We start from the raw sequence: 23,464 nt of genomic DNA on the forward strand, positions 1-23,464 counted from the left end.
CCCTCAGCTTTGAGATACCTCTTTCACATTTCCTTGTTTCAGGGCTGTGTGCAATGCATCCACCTCATGAAGGTATTTGTGAATTCATTGTAAAAGAGCAGAATTTTTAACTTGCTTCCGTATTCTCTATGGATATGGCCAAACCTCCTGCTCAGAATTGTACAAATAGCATTTTGGAATAGTTTTCAGGAAGTATCGTGGTGAAGGGGAAAGTGTATTACACCAGGAATTCTGGTCTAGTTTCCACCATTAACAAGCTGGTGACCTTGGAGAGCCATTGGGTCATTCTTCATTGAATTACTGTGAGGAGAACACACTTTGTTCATAAGGCAGTGGGCGTATCTGGGGGGAGCCTATATATAGACAGCATCCTCCTTGTGAGAGAACTTAAGGCGTTTAGACCAGATGATCGTTGGGGCAAATAGTCAAGAGGACCACAGTCTTCTGAGGAAACCTACTTTAGGTTGGATTGCATCTGTGTGTTCTCCAGGGATATGACAGAGCGCTATGAGTCCAGTCAGGATGGGTACGGGTGAGAGCTGGAGTAATTGATCTTCCAAGTCCCTTCTAACTCTAAAAACTTATGCTCTTACATCATTTCAGCATGACAAAAGAATCAGAATCCTAGCATGGGCTGGTCATTTTATGCTACCTGCCTCCAGGAAAAAGAGCAGCTATTCTATTCTTTCAAGAATGTGGATTTATTTCAAAACCCATTTCTGAGATTAGAGTCTTTCTTTTTGTTGTGATTCAATTAATTTCATTTGCCTTAAGCACATGAAGCAATCAGAGACCAGACTCAGGTCTTCCCAATCAGATGTAATTACTGAAGTCACTGATCTCTGGTTTGTTTTTCTTTTTTCTCTCCACACATTATCTTTCTTAGAGGAAGGAAGTTAAACGCTTTATATAATTCTCTCTGTTTTGCAACCACATTTCTCAAACTTAGAGCTGAACATCATTATGACTAAATAAGCGGCTCTGATTAAGCCTCTTGGAAAACCAGATACTTAAAGGAATTTATATGTCCCATAGCAGAAGATTTAAAGAAATGGTCAATAGTGGCCATTTACCCCAAACATCACAGTAATGTCCTCAGAAAAAAGAAAACAGAGATTTTTGAGACTAAAATCCAAAACTTTTCTCTTGATGTCTTACATAATCTCTTTTCTTATAATAAGTCAGATTATGTAATCATTTCTTTCTTTTCTTACAGCATCTTTGATATGGGTGGGGGATATTAATTTGAGCTTTTTGATATTGAGAGGTCAGTATTTCTAAAACCCCCAGCTTCCAAGAGGAAAAAAAAAAGGAGAATAGTATTTCTATTTCTTTCAACAGCAGAATATTTACACAAGGGTCTGTTACTTAATGCCCCTTATTTAGGCACTGGTGGGAAATTAACTGCTCATTTATTTCACATGTATTCAGTAAAAGCTTATTACATGTGAGGCGCTCTTTGAGGTCCCAGGTGAAAGACATGGCTCCTGCCCTCCAGGAGCTTCGGATGGAATGGTGCACTGGATGCTAGGAAAAGTGTAAGCACAGGAGCTATAGAGATATCGAGGGCAGACAATTCTTTCTAAGCGGTTGAAGAAAACTGTCTAGAAGAGACATCCCTTGGGCTGAGGAGGAGATAGCCAGGGGGGTTGAAGTGCATTTCAAGTAGAGGCAACGGCAAATGGGAGGGAAGAGCAAATGCAAAGGTGCAGAGGTGATTGAGAACATTGGCAAAGAATTAAGCATGATCAGGGGCACCTGGGTGGTGCAGTCAGTTAAGCGTCCGACTCTTAGTTTCAGCTCAGGTCATGATCTCAGCGTCCTGGGATCCAGCCCTGGGTCGGGCTCGGCACTCAGTGTGGAGTCGGCTTGAGAGTCTCTCCATCCCTCTCCCTCTACCCCTCCCTCTCATCTTGTCTATCTCTAAAATAAATAAATAAAATCTTTAAAAAAAATGAAGCATGACTGGATCATGGCAGGTATGAGGAAGAGTGGGGAAGATGCAGGAATGGGTGGCAAATATACAACGTAGCACAGGCTGAAATAAATCAGACAGACTGAGCCAAAGCCTCCATTGTATTAAAATCTCAAGAGAGTGGAGTTACTTTACAGGCACTTTAGAAAGGATACCTGTCGGGTGTGAAATTTAGTTTGGAGAAGGCACCATATCAAGAAACCCATTGGCATTAGCCCAAAGTAGAGATTATATTTTCCTTTGGCTTGGGCATATTCCCCCCACCAGCTTTGAATGTAAGTGCTTCACCTTTCTTTGGAAGAAAATAAAGTCTCAGCACAGGCGGCGTTTGAGGGAGCGCTCATTTGATCTGGTTGATTCAGGAAACAGATGCATCCTCTTGGTCTCTGCACAAATTGTTGGGGTTTCTTTTTTCTGGTTTCACCAAAGCCAGATCTATGTCTCTATCAGCACAGAGGAAAAAAGTAATTACCGAAGTATTAGTGTGATTATTATTTCCTGATACGAATTGCTGCATTCCTTACTTGTATCTGGTCCTCTCCCTGGGCTGGAGTTGGAAAATTTAAAAACAAACTCTTCTTGGACAAAGCTTATATTGATTATTTTTTATCTCATCTGGGTTGGAGAACTCTTTGAGAATTTAATGAAAGAGAAAAACCTTCTCCTTAAAGAATTCACATTTTCCCACACCTACAAAACGGAACATGATTTCAAGAGATTCACAAACCTCTTGAAGTCCCTGAGGACCCTTGAGGAATCTGTAGACGCTGGTTAAGAACCTCTGGTCTATACAGTCAAAAATGAAATGGAAGAACTGCTTGCTGAAATTGGATAGTGACAACTGTCTACTAATTCTGGCAGTACATTTTGGGAGGTCCGAGTAAACCTGAATTGCATTTGCCATATAGTTTCTCAAGCCTCTGCCATGACATTGACTCAGTGGGTGGACCTCAGCTTTCCCCATGCCCCCACCTCCACACCAACCCAAACATGAGTGAACGTTCCACAGAGGGGAGGGAGAAGAGCAGGAAATCATTTGAGACTTTTCATTTTGCAAAGTTAAGTCCCTGGCCTTGCAGTTAGAATAGACCTGAGTTTTAATATTATCTCTACTTTCCACTTGTGTAATCTTGTCAAGTGATTAAAAATTTTCCAGTATCCACTTCCTCGTCTGTAAAATGGGGATAATTTTATTTAATTTTTTAAAAGGTTTTATTTATTTATTTATTTATTTATTTATTTATTTATTTATTTATTTATTTGACAGAGAGAGAAAGCATGAGCAGGGGGAATGGGAGAGGGAGAAGCAGGCTCCCCGCCGAGGAGGGAGCCCGATGCGGGACTTGATCCCAGGACCCTGGGATCATGACCTGAACCTACCTCTCAGGGCTGTTGTGAGGACTTCATGAGATATGAGTGTGGAAGTATTTGCCAGACATCAGGCTCATGGATAGTGCTTGACAAATGTTAACTGAAATTCAGTTCTCCGAGAGCAGAGTAAAACCTTTTAGAGAACCTCAGTCTTGAAAAAATTATGGTGGGGGACTTCCAGTTTCTAATCCAGCATGTAAGGAGCTTAGAAATTGCCACTCTGTCCCAACAAATAAAAAGCTGAACCAACTGAGAAATCAACAACTTTTCTTAGATCTGTCAAAGAAATGAGGTCACAGAGCAAACTGCTATTCCCAGAACTGGGCAGACACAGGTGGATATAGAGAATCAAAACTTACAGGAGCAGAGACTGCCACGAGAAGCATGTCCACGGCAGAAAAACCTGAACTGTGATGGACAAATTGCTGGAGGCTCAGTATGGCCAGCTCTGAGTTAAAAATTCCAGGGGACCCATTCGTGGGGTGGGGGGAGGGGGAGTTATTTTTGTGAATTTTACCTTCGGGAGCTCTAGTAGATCCTCACAGTAAATATTGTAGGAAAGTACTCATACTTTTGGCAGGTGGAGGGAAATAAGGAGCCGTTCTGAAATATGTCAGAGCATTCTGTTGTTCTTAACAATGCCTGTCCTCTGGAGAAACTATTTTACCAGAGCTTAACCTACTGCGGTTTTGTCAGAGCCCAACCTGCCTGGGGGAAGGGAACTACAGAACTCCAGCCCTTCCAGCCATCCTGTCGGACCTAAGGTGGGGGCAGGAGCTGAGAAGCACCGGGGAAACTCACAGTCCAGGGGCACAGGCTCACCAAAAGACTGAGACCTAATTCTAGGATTATAGAATATGTCCCTGCCACCTACACCTTACCACCACCATATTACTAAAGGGCCTATTTATTGCAATTCCTTTTCCACAGTGCATCATGCCTGTCTTTTGACAACAACAAAAATTACAAGCCTACTAAACAGGCAAGAAACAGAGTTTGAAGAGACTTTTCAAAAGCCTCAGAACCAGAAGCAGTTATGGTAGGAATGTTGGAATTATCAGACCAGGAATTTTTAAGAGCTATGATGAATATGCCAAGGGCTTTAATGGAAAAAGTATACAACATGCAAGAACAGACAGATAATGTAAACAGAAATAAAAATTCTGAGGAGAATGAAATGAAATGCGAGTGATAAAGAAAACACAGTAACAGAAATGAAGAATGTCTCTGATGGGCTCATGAGCAGACAGGACACAGCTGAGGAAAGAATCTCTGAGCCTGAGGATGTGACAATAGAAACTTCCAAAACTGAAAAGCAGAGAGAACAAAAGACTCGGGGGGGCGGGGAGCAACAAAATCCAGAATAGAATATCCAAGAACTGTGGGACAATTACAAAAGTTTTAACTTATACGTAATGGGAATATTAGAAGGAACAGAGAAAAAGGAACAGAAGCACTATTTAAAGCAATGATGACTGAGAATTTCCTTAAATTCATATCAGACCCCAAATCCCAGGAAGCTCAGAGAACACCAAGCAGGATAAATGACCAAAACAACTACACCTAAGTATATGACATTCAAACATCAGAAAATCAAAGATAAAGAAAAAATCTTGAAAGAAGCCAGAAAGAAAACAAAACTCTTATTTAAAGAGGGATGAAGACAAAAACTATGTCTGACTTCTCAGAAGCCATGCAAGCAAGAAGAGTGGAGTATTTAAAGTGTTGAGAGAGGGGTGCCTGGGTGGCTCAGTTGGTTAAGCAACTGACTCTTGATTTCAGCTCAGGTCAGGATCTCAGGATCCAGGGATATAGGTGAACTCAACAATACCATCAATCAACTGGATATAACTGATATCCGTAGACTACTTCAGCCAACAATAGATTACATGATCTTCTCAAGCTCACATGGAACACACCAAAATAGACCACATTCTGGGCCATAAAACACACCTTAACAAATTCAACAGAATGAAAATCATACAATATCTACTTTCAGACTACAACACATTTCTAAATAAAGAAATCTCAAGAGAAATTTAGAAATATTTTGAACTAAATGAAAATGAGACCACAACTTATCAAAATTTGTGGGATACGGTGAAAGCAGTGTTTAGAGGGAAATTTATAGCCTTGAATGCAGGTGTTAGAAAAGAAGAAAGATCTAAATCTATAATCTAAAGAGCAACCTCACCAAAGAAGGATGGCAAGTAAGCATATGAAAAGATATTTAGTAACATATGTCATTAGGGAACTGCAAATTAAAATAACAATGAGGTACTACCACACACCTATTAGAAGGACCAAAATCCCCAACACTGACAGCACCAAGTGCCGGCGAGGATGTGGAGCAACAGGAACTCTCATTCATTGCCAGTGGAAATGCAAAATGGTACAGCCACTTTGAAAAACAGTTTGCAGTTTCTTAAAAAGCTAAACATACGTTTACTGTATGATCCAGGAATCATGCTCCATAGTATTTACCAAAATGAATTGAAAACTTATGTCCACAGAAGAACCTGCACATGGATGTTTATAATAGCTTTTTCATAATTGTTAGAACTTGGAAGCAGCTAAGATGTCCTTCAGTATGTGAATGGATCAATAAACTATGGTATATCTAGACAATGAAATATTATTACTTCTAAAAAGAAATGAGCCATCAGGCCATGAAAGACATGGAGGAAACTTAAATGCACATTACTAGGTAAAAGAAGCCAATCTGAAAAGGCTGCATACTGAATGATTCCAACTATATGACATTCTGGAAAAGGCAAAACTTTGGAGACAGTAAAAAGATTAAAGGTTGCTAGGGGTTAGTGGGGAGGGGGATGAATAGGCAGAGCGCAGAGGATTTTTAAGGTAGTGCAATTATTCTGCACAATACTACAATGGTGGATACGTGTCCTTATATCTGCCCATACTCAGAGAGTGTGCAACACCAAGAGTGAGCCTAAGGGAAAATATGGCCTTTGGGTGATGATGTGTCAATGTAGGTTCGTGGATTGTAACAAATGTACCACAATGGTGGGGGATGTTGATAGTGGGGATATTATGCTTGTGTGAGGACAGGGGTATATGGGAACTCTGTACTTTCCATTCAGTTGTGCTGTGAACCTAAAACTGCTCTAAAAAGTACAGTTCATTAATTAAAAAAAGGCAAAAAAATTGTGGTACACCTCTATTCCCACAAGTAATTTGAACTAGGAACAATACTTAATACATAAACCTAAGGGGAAATATTTTTTCCTATGATGGCATCAGAGCTTTTCTTTAAAAAAAACTTTTCCCCTCTTATTTTGCATGTGTGTGCATCTGCGTGTGCATGTGCGTGTGTGTGCGTGTGCGCGTGCGCCTGCTAGGAATATGCTTCATCTTCCAACTGGGTAGCCAGCACTGAATTTCCCAAACATACAGGTCATAACCAAGGCCATAACCAAGGAAGTCAGGAAGGAAGAGTCCTTTGGTGGTTGTAGCATCATAGTCAGGTTCATGGGCACCAGAACAGGTTCTTTATCAGGATTCCTGCCCATAGGCTACTTTCTTGGCCAGGCTGCCCCTTCTCTCTCCCTGCATCCGTGTAGCTGCTTCGTCAGTGGATGGAAAGTTCTTACACATCCCATGTAGCTAGCCCATTGGAGGGATGGGTCACCTCAGGCCTCAGGTGCTTTTCTCTTTCTAAAGCAGAACTGAGATTTCACCTGGGCAGTCAGTTCTAGTGACCACAGAACTTTCATTTCCCTTTTATTGTAGGGAGAAAGTTCTGAACACTACAATTTCACCACGAGAAACGGTGCTGGGGTGAGGGCTTGGTTCACACCTGTGGCTCCTAACCAGCAAAGCATTGGAATCACCTGGGGGAACTTAGTACATGCCAGATGCTTAGGCTCTACCCAGATGGGTGAGCATGGAGGGTAATTTCCTTTCTCTTTTCTCATTTTTAGTTTTTAAAAAAATGTAATTTCTACGCCCAATATGGGGCTCCAACTCACAACCTTGAGATCAAGAGTCACATGCTCTGCCAACGGAACCAGGCAGGTGCCCTCATCTTTAGTTTTTTTTTTTTTGTGTGTGTGTGAGAGAGAGAGAGAGAGAGAGAGAGAGAGAGAAAGCGCGAGCATGTGAGCAGGGGGAGGGGCGGAGGGAGAGGGAGAAAGAATCTCAAGCGTACTCTGCGCTGAGCACAGAGCCCAGCAGGGGGATCGATCTCACGACCCCCCCTGAGATCAGGACCTCCACTGAAATCAAGAGTCGGATGCTTAGTCTGCCTTCAAATCAGGTCATGATCCCAGAGTCCTGGGATCAAGCCCGCATCGGGCTCCCTGCTCCGCGGGAAGCCTGCTTCTCCCTCTCCCACTCCCCCTGCTTGTGTTCCCTCTCTTGCTGTGTCTCTCTCTGTCAAATAAATAAAATCTTTAAAAGAGTCGGATGCTTAACTGAGTCACCAGGCGCCCCTCATTTTTAGTTTTATTTTTTATTCTTTTTAATTTTTAAAGATTTTATTTATTCACTTGACAGAGAGAGAGAGAGACCGTGGGAGAGTGAAAACAAGCAGGGGGAGCAGGGGAGGGAGAAGCAGGCTTCCTGCTGAGCAGGGAGCCTGAAGCGGGGCTCGATCCCAGGACCCTGGGATCGTGACCTGAGCCGAAGGCAGACGCTTAACGGCTGAGCCACCCAGGTGCCCCTCATCTTTAGTTTTAAATCGCTTTTATTTCTTCCAGTTTTATTGAAATGTAACTGACATAGAGCACTGTGTTTACGTTTACAGCATAATGATCTGACTTACATATATTGTGAAATGATCACAATACGTTTAGTTACAACTCTTAACTCGTATAGATACAAATATATACATACATATATTCTCCCTTGCGATGAGAACTCTTCGGATTTGCTGCCTTAACTTTCCTATATAGCATATAGCAGTGTTAACTAAAATCATCCTGTTGTACCTTATGTCCCCAATACTTATTTATCTTATAACTAGAAGTTTGGGCCTTTTGACCACCTTCATCCTGTCTCTCCCCAACCCTCCGTAACCTCAAATCTGATTTCTTTTTCTATGAGTTTCGTTTTTTCTTTTCTTTATGTTCCACATGTGAGATCATTCAGTATTTGTTTTTCTTGGTCTGACTGATTTCAATTACCATAATGCCCATGTTGTTGCAAGTGGCATGATTTCCTCATTTAAAAAAATGTGTTTATTTTTAAAGATTTTATTTATTTATTTGAGAGAGAGAGCAAGCACAGCAGGGTGAGTAGCAGAGGGAGAGGGAGAAGCAGGCTCCCGGCTGAGCAAGGAGCCATTGTGGGGCTCAATCCCAGGACCCTGAGATCATGACCTGAGCTGAAGGCAGATGCTTAACCAACTGAGCCACCCAGGTGCCCCTAAAAATTTATTTATTTGAGGGAGAGAGAGAGAGAGAGAGAGAATGAGGGAAAGAGAATCTCATGCAGACTCCGTGCTGATCTCGGAGCCACACGTGAGGTTCGATCTCATGACTCCAAGATCACAATCTGAGCTGAAACCAAGAGTCAGGCGCCCAACCAACTGGCCACTCAGGGGCCCTGATTTCCTCATTTTTTTTAAATGACTGAATAATTAAGTGCTCCTCAAGGTATTTGGATGACCCTCTAGGCTTGGGAACCACTGGTGCAGAACAGTAAAGCTCCTTCTCCCTTCTGCCCAAACATATTCAGTGTTCCCTAAACTGGCCCCATGTTTTCATGCCTCCTTATCCTTGATCACTTCTCCCTCTCATAATATTTGAACATCACTTTATGATGTCACTGTTACAGTATCATATGTGTTTCCCTATTCTTTCCCTGACCAGATGGACTCCTCAAGGGCATCTTTGAGTTTCCTGAATCTAAGGTTGTCATATATAGCTGAGCACATTATTCACTGCTCAAAGGAACTGGGTGTCTAGACATCTTAATAAAGGCTTAATTAAATGAACAAACACCCAACCCCTTTAGACTCTGAGTCTTTCCAGACCATGTAAAGATGCAGTAACTTTCATCCCTATCACCTGAAATTGGAAGCAAAATTTCAGAAATCAGTGTTAATTCAATTCATTATATGTGTGTGAATAGGTGTATATATTATATATGTGTCTACATATGAAAACATACACATATATGTTAAGCTCAGCATTGTAGGCAGCACTGGGACAAGTTAAATAGGGGATAGGCAGACGATTCTCCTGGTTGCTCCTTCTCTAATGACATTTGAGTGTGTGCAGTACTGGGTTATGGCTGTGTGTGAGGAAGCCTGCATTTTGGTTCTACTGATGCAGTAGAGAGTACTGGGGTTGCCCCATGTCTATGGTTTTTGTTTGTTTGTTTTTTAGATTTTATTTTATTTTTATGTAACCTGTTCACCCAACGTGAGCTAAAACTCAGAACCCCAAGATCAAGAGTCACATACTCCACCAACTGAGCCAGCCAGGCACTCCCCCCATGTCTAAGATTTTAAAATAAGCTCTTCTCGGGGCACTTGGGTGGCTCAGTTGGTTAAGCGACTGCCTTCGGCTCGGGTCATGATCTCAGGGTCCTGGGATCGAGCCCCGCGTCGGGCTCCCTGCTCCGCGGGAAGCCTGCTTCTCTCTCTGACCCTCCCCCTGCTTGTGTTCCCTCTCTCGCTGTCTCTCTCTCTGTCCAATAAATAAATAAAATCTTAAAAAAAAATAGCTCTTCTCTGGGCTGATCTTTCTCCCCTTTTGCAGGAGGGATTGCAGAAGAGGGGAAAATTGCAGGAGTTCCTCCTCATCGGCCTCCATGGATCCTGAGATGTACAGATAATGTGCGACAGGATAGTAGGAAGTAAAACATACCTAACCATGGCCAACTTGGGGATGTTGTTAGGAAAGACCAGCGCCCACTTTTGGCACACCTTTATTGACTAGAATTATCTGACTGAGGCATTGGGGCCTCTGGAAGTCAAAAGAAGCTCAGAATTCTTTTGGGTTTTTTTTTTTTTGTACTTCTTGATAAATAGAAATATAAAGAAGGCTTAAAGCAGTGTAAAATGTTTCGATTTAACAAATGAATATTTTTTTAAAAAAGATTTTATTTATTTATTTGACAGAGAGAGAGTTAGTGAGAGCAGGAACACAAGCAGGGGGAGTGGGAGAGGGAGAAGCAGGCTTCCCGCAGAGCAGGGAGCCCGATGCGGGGCTCGATCCCAAGACCCTGGGATCATGACCTGAGCTGGAGGCAGACGCTTAACGACTGAGCCACCCAGGCACCCAACAAATGAATATTTTTACCCCCAGAAAAGAAAATTAGATTTATAATGTTATTCACAAATTATGATGTTCTAAAGCAATATTAATTCAAAGTAGACTCTATGTGACATGGTCCAGTATTAGCTGTGATCCTCCAGCATGGCACAGTGACTCCAGGTGTAAGTTCTTTTGTAGATGATGCAACAAGTCTGAGTGTGAGGTCTTTGTCAAAGTGAATTTAATTGACACATTGAGTTAAATGCCTCCCATCTCCACCCCAAAACCATACTAGGCTTGCCTAGTTCAAAGACAGAATATAGGGCCTGCTCGTTGAGTTAGTGAGAGCAGAGGGTGTCTGGGATAGAGACTTTCGCTGATGGGATCAAATTGCTGTGAAGGTATCACAAAGGGTGCGTTGAGCTGAGAAGCGTGTGCTGGGCGACTGGAAGCCTTGACCATTCAAATATGCAAATTTGCTTGGTCCTGCCCCTGGAACTGAGAAGGAGGGCAATATCTGAGGTCAGACAGAAGGAGAAAAGCCCTGTGATAGGTAGCGTTTATGGAACTGTGATCTTTAAGAGCCTCAGATTGTACCCCCTGGTCTCAGACTGATCCATGACCCTCGCCAAAGACAGCGATCAAGGGTAAGACAAGACAAGACATTAAATTTATATTATGGACCAACAGTCAGCAAACATCCTCTAAAATGGCCGGAAATAGTATTTTAGGCTTTTTGGGCCTCACAGTCTCCATTGCAACCACTCAGCTCTGCTGCTGTAGCGCGAAAGCCATCATAGTTAATTTGCAAGTGAATGAGTGTGGCTGTGTTCCAATAACATTTTATTTCCAATAAAATTTTATTTATAACAAATATATGCAGATGGCAGCATATATGACCCACAGGCCATAGTGTGCTAGCCCTTACTCTGGAGTACCACAAACAGAAATCTGTCCATCTTCAAGAAATATCAAGTCTCAAATATGATCAGAGAGCATTGTTGACTCCATAAGTGGGACTCCCTGATTAAGTGGGCTTGACTCTCTCAGATCTCTTATTTACAAGTTGTGGGACTTTGGAGAAAACACATAACTTTTCTCATCTCAGGTTCTTTGTTTGTAATATGGAGATTGTTAAACCTGCTCTGCCTACCCCAGGATGATCATGACACTCAAATGAACTGTAATGCATCAACAGAAAGAAGCTCTCATTACTACTATAATGGAATTGCAGGGACACCATGTGAATTAAACACTGAAGCTCCTTAATGGAAGAGATGGTGCTTATTCACCGTCGAATCGTTAGCACCTGCCACCTATTGGCGCTTGGAATAAATTTATTGACTTTATAAATGAAATAGATAAAATATTTCCTTCATTCAAATCAGTGTGGTGTAATTTGGATAGACTGGAGCAGTAGAAGCCCACAGTGAAACAGTGATTTGAAAATAGAACATGAGCCACTTAATTTTTGGAATTTAGCTACATTTGGGGAGTGTTTCTGGAGCAACTTGCCTAAACAGCTTTGGACTTGCAGAAAAGACTCCCATCAGGATATTACATACACATTTCCAACTCTGCTCTGATATATTGGAAGCGTTCCATAATTGAGGGAGGGTTTTCCCTCAGGCCTTTAAAAATTTCTCATCAGTAATATCCTCATCGCAAGAGAATCCTAAGCCATCTGACCGAGTACCCCTGGGACAGTCACTTGTTTTAACACCAATCCCGTGGTTGGACGTGACCATGTGCAAAGACTCCCCAGACTCACGATACCAGCTTGTTAAGCAAGTCAAGGGTTTGTTTGGTGTTTTACAGATGTGCCATTGCCCAAAGAAAGGCTAAAGATAACAGTCTATTATGAGTATAACCTATGCCAATAAAAAGAAAATGAAGCCAAAACCTTAGTTATGTTGTATCCTAAGTCAAATGCAATAGTCTCATTTGTCTTTCCATTTTGGAGGCAGCATTGAGCAGTGGAAAGAACAAGGGCTTTGGAGCCCGCCATACCTGAGTTAAAATCATGATGACAGCGTGTTAGAGAACGGTGGCCTTGCATGGTTGACTTACTCTCAGTTGTGCATCTCAAGGTTGTAGTGAGAGTAAGACGAGTCCGTGGGAATGAAAGTAGCTAGCACAGCGCTGCTCGCACCCATTCTTGGGTGGCAGTGGAGGAAACTTCTAAGAGATGGGGGTTGTTGTGGGCTGAGTGGCCTCCCCCACAAGAATCCACTGCAGTGGCCTTCCTCCAGGGCTTGGCATTCTGCTCGTCATGTTCAGGGTCAATGAGATCTCTCTTGGCTGACAGTAGATGAAAACCATTTCAGATCAGGGTGTGATGTGGGGGAAATGTTCAGAGGCAATCTTTTTTTTTTTTTTTTTAATTTTCAGAGGCAATCTTGAAAGGAGTGACCAAAAGACTTGTGGGCAGGAAGAGAGGCATGGGTGACCAGACTGTCCCAGGGAATGGAGCCACCACCAATGACCAATGATCCTTTTGTTCATTCCCTAGTAACATTTCCCTCCATTAGCTTGTATAATAAGGATTTGTCTGCATTGAATGTAATGCAGTTGCTTTGGGGAGCGATTTGAGAGTATGGTATACTGGTTGGGAGAGTTGGCTTTAGGATTAGGCTACCTGTTAGGCAGATTACTTGGCTTCTCTGATTCTTAAGCTTCCTTATCCCTGAGGGTAATAGCATTTACTCTCTACCCTCTGTGTCATTGCCTTGCCTTGTGGCTCCTGCCTACTCATTGTGGCAGGGCTCTCATGGTCTTCAAAGCTAATCACTGAGGTCTTTGGGTAGAACTGTTTTTTTTAGACACTCTAAAAGCTGCAGGCCGCTTATGGTTGCCTGCCCACCTCAGGTCTAATCAGCATGGTCAGCAGGGAGATAGGGGTGGATATGATCTATGATCACATAAAGTGATCACTCAGAGGTGGCTGCTTAGCGAAGGACTGTGGACAGAGCCATTTCTCATAGGAGATTGTGGGTGTGATGTGTGTTCAGGATGCAGAGATAAGACAGAGAGCTTTAATATAAGGTAGACAGTGGTAATGGCAACAGAAAAAATGCTTTTAAAGAGCTTCATAAGTTCAAATGAGAAAGAACTTGCTTTCTAGCTAGGGGAGTAAAGGAAAGGCTTCATGAAAGAAAAGGCCTCCAGATTATCTATTACCCTAGGTCAATTAAGGCTCATACCTGAACTTGAAGGTGAGGGTCAGTTTCACCCAAACCTCATGCCCGGGAAATACAGGGTGTTCCTCCAACGAACCCATCCCATGCCCTGGCCACAAGCATTGATTCAAGGATGGTGTATGACAAAAGTCAAGCCAGTCAGGGACAGTGAGATCTACCAGGAAGCAGAGGTTCCTCTTCTCTGCTGAATTTGAATATGGAAGCATGTGGCCTTCAAAGTCATTGCCAGTTATCTTCAGACACAAGGGGAGACACTTTTGAGAACGGAACCCTCTTTGAGGAAGTAGAGCTGGGAGGGAGGGAGAGAGAGAGAGAATGAGAGAGACAAATTGGGCTCTGGTTGCATCATTTTTGGAAAATATGGGGAGTTGAGGGCATTAGTGAAAAATATAATTTGCTGGGAGCACTGGAGCAAGGATGTTAATATAGAAAGACAGATTAGAAAGAGATCATTGAAGGTCTTGAATGAGAGATAAGAGGCTTTCTATAGCCTTTCTATAGGCAATAGGAAGCTACTGAAAGTTTTTAAGTACTGTGATACGAGTGGTGTTGCAGATGAATTAACCTGTAAATGGGTGCAAAATAGATTGGAACAGAGAGAGGCTGTACATGGGGAGATGATGGGGAGTTTATGCAATAATCTGAAGACCTGAACTAGAGCAACTGCAGTGGGGCTGGAAACAGGAGGGTGTGGACATAAAAGACCACAGAGTCAAGATTTTAGACGAAGATTAAAAGGCCGCCTGAATGAAGGAGGGAGGGTGCAACATGCGAGTCAAAGCTGGAAGAGCGCCACACCTCACGTTCTTGGCTGGCTCCTCTAGGCCACTAGTTTATCACCATAAAAGGTGGATGGAAAAGATTAGACAACAGATTAGATAAAAAATTTTCTTTAGGCACAATGCCACAATGCAAATGGATCGTGATGACGTTTTCCGACATTGAGAAAGTCTGTGGTGTTGACTCACCGTCTGTACCATTAGCAAACTTCAGGAGCTATTTATAAACAGTGCAAATACTTTCGAAGGGAGTGGCATAAAAACATACATATCTGTTTGTTGAGATTTGAACTTTTTCTCTTAACTGGCTGTGTGACTCTGAGTAAATCACTCACCCTCTAGGAACCATAGTTTCCTCAACCATAAAAAGGGGAAGAATAGAGCTTCTTCCTGGGGCTGTGGTCCTGACCTCATGACCTCATAGGACAATCCCTTGCCAGTTTCTCCTAAATCAAAGATAACTAAGTACAAAGTAAAATGAGTAAAAATATTTAAAAAATAAATAAAAGGTAAATATGTTTCAAACCTCCCTCCTTTCCTTTCTCCCTTCTTTTTTTCCCCTGAGTATGCTTTGTGTTTGCAGGTAGCCCTTAAACAGGCAGTATTTGTGTTTTACAGCTTGTTGATAGGCTTTGGGTAACTTTTTTTTTTAAAGATTTCTTTATTTAATTTAGGGGTGGGGGAGGGGCAGAGGGAGAGGGAGAGAATCTCAGGCAGACTCCCCACTGAGTGTGGAGCTCAACCCAGGGCTAGATCCCTGGACCCTGAGATCATGACCTGAGCAGAGTTGGATGCTTAACCAACTGAGCCACCCAGTAACTTTCATGGTTAAGATTCTAGTGCCATCTGCGTTACGGAATTGGGATGGCCTTTCCCTGCCCTGAATTTTATAATGTTGGAATAACTAATACACAGTATTTTATGATGATGATTTGCTTTAAGAGCTAAAAGCTACTCCTGATTTATAATACTATGGAGAACAAACCACAGCAAAGGGCTGTGGGTATGACAAGCATTGCGAGTGATATGTTTAGAGCAGGGGTGGGATGGGGATCGCTAAAATGCATGGGAAAGTGATGAGGGCCATAGAAGGAGCACAGGGGAAGTGCTGTGGCTGGGAGAGAGGCACTGTTATGGATCTAGTGTCATATATCTGTCAGCAGCTCCCCAGTTTCCCTCCACTACCATTTATTGAATGTTTACTATGTGCTAAGTGTTTGTACTATTTCGTTCAATTCTTGGAATGACCCTATGAGGCAAATAAAGCATTATTATTAAGCTCATTTGACAGATGAGGAAATTGGAGCTTAGGTCACTCGTCCAAGGTCACGAAGACAGGTGGTAAGTGATGGAGCAAGAACCTGAATCCTGGGTTTTACCGATTCTAGAGCCTATGCTTTTAACTATCGTCCCAGATCACCTGGGAAGCCCTCCTATAGGCACTTGATTTATGTCACCCCTCTGGAATGGGATGGAGTGAAAAAAGGGGATTTGGGAACTATTGTCTCCTCAAGATTACTCAGCTCTTTGATATCTCCCATGGGAGCCACATTGACTGTCAGCTAGAAGGTGCTGGAAAAAAAATAGATTGCTCCAGGGTGTTCACTTGCATGCAATTTATTATTTCTAAAGATAAGACCTAAAGAGACTTCTATACTGCATTCTATTTCTTCCAGTGAATGAAAGCAGAAGGGCATCTGTTTAGCGTTTGAGATATGCACCTGGCTCGCTCTAGTTAAAAGAGAAAAATAAATACTAAAACATAGTAAATCCAAATAATGACTCCCTCTCTGGCTGGCTTGCCCACTGCTTTGAGTATGGGACTCAAAGGCGGTCATTTAACCTAGGGACGGCCAAAAAAGGATGTCCTTGTGCTTGATTCATTGGAAAAGCTAAAGATCTCCCCGGGAAAGTGTTGGATTCCCTTCTGGATCTACACCTCCTGGGCTCTGGTCTGGAGCTTGGGGAAAGTGCTGAGACTCTGTCAGAGAAGGAGCTCCAAAGGAGACATCGTTTCATTTAATGCCACCCTTTAACTGTGGAAGGCACTCAAGCCCAGTGTGCTGGATTTCTGCCAAATGTCCCTCCAAGACCTGCTCTCTACCCCTTCCTGCCCTGTGCTGTGTCTTGGGAGGCAGACCTGTGTGTACTGCCTCAGTGGGTTTCCTTACTCTCTGGTTTCCAGTTTGATCAGGCCAGAGGGAACCACCCACAGCAGATCAGAAGGCAGAGGAGAGCAACATAAGGGTATTCTTTTCTCCTGTTGCTCCCTGCCAAAGCACCTGCACAGGCTGCATCCCTCCTCTGAAGGCCACAGCTCCTGTGGATGGTCCAAGTGACTGCTTCTCCCTTGTTCCTTCAAGCCCTAGGTGTACTAAGGGCTCCTCGCAGTAGCTAGCCCTGAGATAGCACACTATCCATTTTGTGCTCACATCGTTGCAAGTAGCTGCGTTATTACGCTTGAGTCAAATCACCCAGTTTGGACGTGCCATCTGTTTCCTGCTGGGACCTCGACTGATACATCCAGAGAAGTTTAAGGACTGGTCCAAGGTCTCAGGATTTGGCTACATACCAGTGTGTGCTAATGAGAAGAGATAACACTGGCGTATTTTACTGTTTACGAAGCAATTTCATCACCATCATCTCGGGTACAGGAAAAGCTTTCCACTTAGAGATTAGAAAATTGAATTTTAGAGGGGAGGAGGCATTGGCCACAGCTGATGAGCATCAGGGCTATCCTCGAACCCAAGGCATGAGCTCTGCCTGTCACACCCTGGCCGCCTCCAGGTCAGGCCAAACCTCTAATTCTTCACTAGCACCACTCCAACGTGGAGCATCAGGGGAGCAAACATGCCCAGAGTTCCATCTTTCAGGCCCCCCAGTGCTAATGGTGTTACATACACAATCTAACAACCATGTGTGCAAAGTAGTGACACCCCTATCTTACACATGAGAACAGTGAGGCTTAATATCTTATCCAAAGTCAGGCAGCTGGGAAGTAGCTGGAACTCGAACCCAGGCCTGTCTGCCTGCTCTTTCCACTGCCCCACACTGCCTTCGTGGACACAGGTGTGGATTTCTGAAGGCATTGCAGGCTGCAGACCTAGCGCATCCTTTGTACTTTCTCTCATCAAACCGGTCCCAGCCTGGCCTTCGTACTAACGCTGGGATCTCGACCTGGATTTCCTATTGGGAAGCCAAGGAGGTTTTTGTGGATAAAACACGATAGAAAATGGAGTGTAGCTGATTAAGATCAAGAGATAACACGGCAAGGCCAGGCAGGCCCTTTGATGAGATAGCCTGGGAAAAACGCAGCCGGGGTCAGAGCCACCTCCTGTGGCTACTACGGGGGGTAGCGGTGCCAGAGGGTGATTTTCAGCTTCGATGAGCATCCCAATTAGCAGGGCTGAAGGGTCCATCTGATCTACCATGTTCATGGTAGAAAAGTTCCCCTGGGCCCATTAACTTTGATGACATAAAAGCAGAGTCAGGGGCTGTTGTTGGCTGAGCATTGACCTGGGGTCACCTACTCTCTGTGTGATCTTAAGGATTCACTACCCCACTTTGGGCCTCAGTTTCCTTATCGGAAATATTGGGCGAGATGGATGAATCCGGCTGCCATCTATCTTCCCAAGCTGTCCTTTATGAGTTTGGGAGTCTGGGGAAGTATGTGAGTCTTTCAAGACCTCCCCACTTGCTGACCCCTCCCCCACCCCACCAATCCCTTAGCAGGATAGCAGGGTCGTATTGTTGGTAGATTTGCATCAGTCCATTCACATTGTCTTCCCTATTTACTCACATCCATAAACAGCTGGCCAAGATCAGGCAGTGGCCTGTGGTTGTGGATGGGGTAGGACCGGATTCAGGACTCTCTGCATAGCATTTTTGCCAGCCACCAACCCCTGAGTGGTGATTTGCAGTCTTGGGAAGTATTCTAGGTGAAATGCTGGTTCAACCTGCCCTTACTTTACAACAGTGATAAACAGAACCAAGGATGCTAAGTGACTTGCCAGGATACCCATGACCTGGGGCCTCCAGCCTCCTGGAGCACTGTGCTCTTACTGCCAAATAAGACTTGCTGTGCTTGGTGGGGGTCTCCAAAGGCTATTGCTTTGAGGATGAAACAGAAATGATAAATGTACAGTGTAGGGGGAAACACCATAGGAAATGTAGATCAATAAAAAGAGGAAGATGAAAAGAGTGATTTGATGCCATGCTGTTTTGGCTTAAGTAGAGTAGGGCTATTATGAGATGCCCTGGAACCTGGCTTAAAACCTGGCAGCAACTGAACTTCTTGTTCTTACTGGCAGGTTCAAGGGCTAGGGGCCACTTTGCTTTCTGTTTTGGGAGGGCCCTTGGCCAGAGTTTCTGAGTACTCCACCCAAGCCAGGTGATGAATCAATTGGCAGTAGACAGAGAAAGGGAGCGTGCCTCTCCTGGCTGAATGAGGAGACGAGTTCCATGGTGGTCCTCGTCTGATTCCACTGGGGGTGGGGTGGTCCCCGAGACAGGTGGGTAAGTCTATAGGGACATTTGCTCTGTGGGAAGATTTGCCTCCCGCTCATACCCACCTTTAGAGCTCGGTCCTCCTTTCATGTCTCCTAAAAAATAGATGCTCCCAGCTGCGTTTTGGCACTGAAGACTGTGCCTCCTACAGCCAATTAAAAAAAAACCCGTTTAAGCCTTAATGCATAGAATTTTAGAGTGTCAGAGCCCAGAAGGACCTTAGAGCCCAGCTTGTCACAATCTGGCTATTTAACACTTGAGGAACCTGAGGTTGAAAGATGGGAATTGGCTCACTGAATGTCATGTGGTGAGTTACGGGCCAAGCCTAGGATGTGGGCTTTCTGATTCCATTTAGTGAGCTCTCACGCTAGACATCAATTTCAGACAAATGGTAAACGTGTTCTCAGCCAGGCTGGGATGGTAAAAGGGAGTCAGTGCTTGTAAATAAGTAATCGGTAGCCTTAATTCCATATACATAATAATAACAAGCTAAATTGTACTGAGATCTTATGTGCTAGCAATTTTACATTCGTTATCTCATTTAATGTCCACATGACCTAGGACAGAAGGGTTTTTATTGCAGGTTTTTTAGATGAGAAAACTGAAGCTTAAAATGTCATAATTTGCCTAAATTCACATAGCCAACAAGTAGCCGAAGGAGGGTTAGAACTTAAGTCTGTTTGATGCCAAGCCCTGTCTTTAGGTCACTAGATTAACATAAAATAATCCTGTAAAATTTGGTCTGAAGTGAGACACAAATTTTAGACAACTTTTCCCTTTCATATTTCAAATTTTTTTTAACATTTAAAAGAATTGAGAGGCGCCTGGCTGGCTCAGTTCGTAGAACATGCAACCCTTGATCTCAGGGTAGTGAGTTTGAGCCCCACATTGGGTGCAGAGCTTACTTTAAAAAAATTGACATATAGATCATATTTGAATGTTTTAAGTAAATTCATATAGTACTGAACTTAGTGGTTTAAAGCAGAAGTTCTCAAGCTCTAGTGGGCATCAGAATCACCTGGAGAGCTTCTGAAAAACCCAGACTGCTGGCCTCTCCCCCAGAGTTTCTAATGCCTCGGGTCTGGGGTGGGGCCTGAGAATTTGCATTCTTAACAAGTTCCCAGGGGTTGCTACAGCTGCTGCTGATCTAGGGACCTCACACACAAGAGAATCACTGACTTAAAGGAATCATGAAAAGACTTTGTGTCCGCTGAATTTTCTCACATTGGGTCTCATTTTCCAACTATTCAAGACCAAAGCTGTGCCCTGTCAGTGAAAGAGTCTTGTCAGGAGGTAAGGGAAACCATACTATCACTTGATTTCCTAACTACCATTTCAAAAGGGTTGCAGAGGGGTCTTCAGTTAGGATGAATTGTCGAGAAAGCTAAGATTTAGGCTGAAAAGCACAGGTTGCTGCGGCAGGAATAAATAACCTCCAGCCACGTCTTCTGCTCCAGCCCTACTCTCAAGATTGAGGGTTCTTGGGGGGAGAGAACCTGAATGGCTGAGCTTAGGTCACATGTCTATTCCGGAGCCAATCACATGGCCAGGAAAACGTGATGCTCTGATTGGCCAACCCTGAGTCACGTGCCCACTCCTAAGTCAGGAAGCGAGTTGACCCCTGGAAATAATTCCACCCACGTGCAGAGCCTGACTAGGGCATGCGAGTGGTCCTCCTAGGGGAAGCCTGGGGATGAGGAACACCAGTAAAAGGGGTAAAATGGATGCCAGGTGGCAAAAGCACACATGGCCACCTTTCTAGTTGCCAGGAAACCCTTTACATTTTAGTTCTGGTTACTCTTCTTTCCCGCAAAGTTCTCCTAGCTCAAGGGCTCACCTTTCTGTAAATGGAAGTGAGCCAAACCCAGAAGGTCTTGAGTGAAGTGGAAAGAGATCTGGGCTGGAGATTTGGGTTTTAGTCCTATTCTGCCACAAACCGCCTTCCTTTTGTGAGTCTGTTTTCTTCAGCTATAAAATGAGGAGACTGACTAAGATCTCTGCGGGCCCTTGCAACTCTACTAGGCTGTGGTTCTGCGCGGGGTCACAGGCACTGGGGCCCTCCCAGTGCCTTTCCCGTGATATCTCAGAAAGGAAGGCAGCGTCTTTTAAACATGGGAAGTCCCTGACATGGAATGACATGACTTACTAGGAAGAGCCTCAGATAGACTTGGCATCAGTTAGACTTATTTTGATTCCTGACTCCTTTATTACCTGTGTGACCTAGGCAAATTAGATTAGCCTCTCTGAACCTCCTTCTAGAAGGTGGAGTTAATGATAATCCCCACCTGGTCTCAAAGGTTAGTTGAGAATAAGAAGTTGGATGTGAACGTGCTTTGTAAACCCTCAAGTGCCAGGCAGATGGAGGGCCCATCGGCCCCAGGGCTCCTGCCTCCCAGGCCAGCGTGCTTTAGGGACTCAGTGCTCCTGAGAAAAGTTTAATACCCACATTCAGTGAGCATGAGCGCTTCCACAAGGCGCATGTCTGATACTTGTACAGCATTTATACTAAACCTTGTTGTTCTGCACAAGGGTGCAGAGCTTACTTTAAAAAAATTGACATATATGGGGCGCCTGGGTGGCTCAGTTGGTTAAGCGACTGCCTTCAGCTCAGGTCATGATCCTGGAGTCCCGGGATCGAGTCCCGCATCAGGCTCCCTGCTCAGCAGGGAGTCTGCTTCTCCCTCTGACCCCTCCCCCCTCTCATGTGCGCTCTCTCTCTCTCTCTCATTCTCTCTGTCTCAAATAAATAAATAAAATCTTTAAAAAAAATAAAAAAATTTAAAAATTGACATATAGATCATATTTGAATGTTTTAAGTAAATTCCACCTGCTATATCAGGTGGCCAACTGAGCAACTGGAAGCTGTCCCTAGTGACTCTCTCCAAGTAGTCCCCACCACCCACCAGTTTTCCTCTCTCTCTCCTCTGCACCTGTTTCCTCCATAGCACTTATCACAACTCATATTTCTCATTGTGGTCATTTAGTTGCTTATTGCCTAGCTCTGCTACCCTGTAAGCTCATGACAGCAGGGAAGGTGCCTTCCTGTTGCATGCCCAGCACGTATGCGCTCAATAAATATTTTTTAAATTAAAGAACAAATGCAAAAATTTGGAGGCCTGTCCCTGTGACTTCTTTGGGTTTTCCTCAAAGGGGCTACGCTGTGAACCCAGTAATTCTAGGCACCTTGTGTGAGCTGGGAATGAAGAGAAATGCTAACAGTGCCTGGCTCTTCCCAAATTGGTAGAAAGTGGGCTGCCCTGTCCCTGTCCCTTGACCTTGAGCATGCACGCCCTTGCCTTCCCACATGGCCACAGGTATCTGGATTCTGAAGCTCTCCTGGACGCTGAAGCTCTCCTAAAATGATTTTCAGAAAAGGATCTGAGAAAGTCAGGTACACTGGTGAATGAGAACACTGTATTTTTCACAACAAACAATAAACCACCCTTGAGATGACAAGGATTTTTGGGATAATTCCTGCAGGACTGACTATGGAATCTGTAGGGCCTAGGACAAAGTGCAAATATGGGCCACTTGTTAAAGATTTATTAAGAATGTCAAGGTTGTGACAGCAGAGCATTAAAACAAGTGCAAAGACCCTTGTAAGTGAGGGTTGCATACCTATGAAGCTGACCCTGCTTGCTGCCTTCAGAGCCAAGTTAGGAGATTAGTTTGGATTTCCTGGGCTGGCCCTGCTGTTTGTGGACACTGTAGCTTCCAAGAGGCCCTTTTCCCATCAGCTCAAGACTGATACTGCCAGTATATACCACGCATAGAAGAGCCTACTACTGCTTCTTCACCCAGAAATTTCCCCAGACTGGAGCACCTGGGCAGCTCAGGTAAGCATCTGACTTTGGCTCAGGTCGTGATCTCTGGGTCCTGAGATTGAGCCCCACATTGGGTTCCCTGCTCAGCGGGGAGGCTGCTTGTCCCTCTGCCCCTGCCCCCCCCCCCGCCCCGTACTCACTCTCTCTCTCAAATAAATAAATAAAATCTTAAAAAAAGGAAAAATTCCCCAGACTCCATGGTTTCCAGCTGAGCCAGTTGACTCAGCGCAGAGCCAAGTTTATTTATTTTTTTTATCTAGTCGCTTAAGGAAGTAGGAAAGTTGTTTTTGTAAAACTCCCTAGAAGGTAAGCATGATGACATTCTTTTATTGTTTACAGGAACACACTGGCATGGAGGGAATTCCTGTTGCCACCACATGCTACTACTCTTTACCTGTCCTTCACACACCTACAGCGAACAAGTGACACAGCCTCCTGCAGGGGCCCCACCTTCAGGAAAGTGGCCTTATTTTACAGGAGGGGAGAGGCAGGGAGAGGAAGAGCAAAGGCAGGTTTAGGAGTGTGACCTTGAATGAGAATGGGAAGGGACGCTGGCTTATGTTTCCTCAAAGTCACCAAGGGA

Source organism: Zalophus californianus, chromosome 11, assembly GCF_009762305.2.
Source record: "Zalophus californianus isolate mZalCal1 chromosome 11, mZalCal1.pri.v2, whole genome shotgun sequence".
Classification (NCBI taxonomy): Eukaryota; Metazoa; Chordata; class Mammalia; order Carnivora; family Otariidae; genus Zalophus; species Zalophus californianus.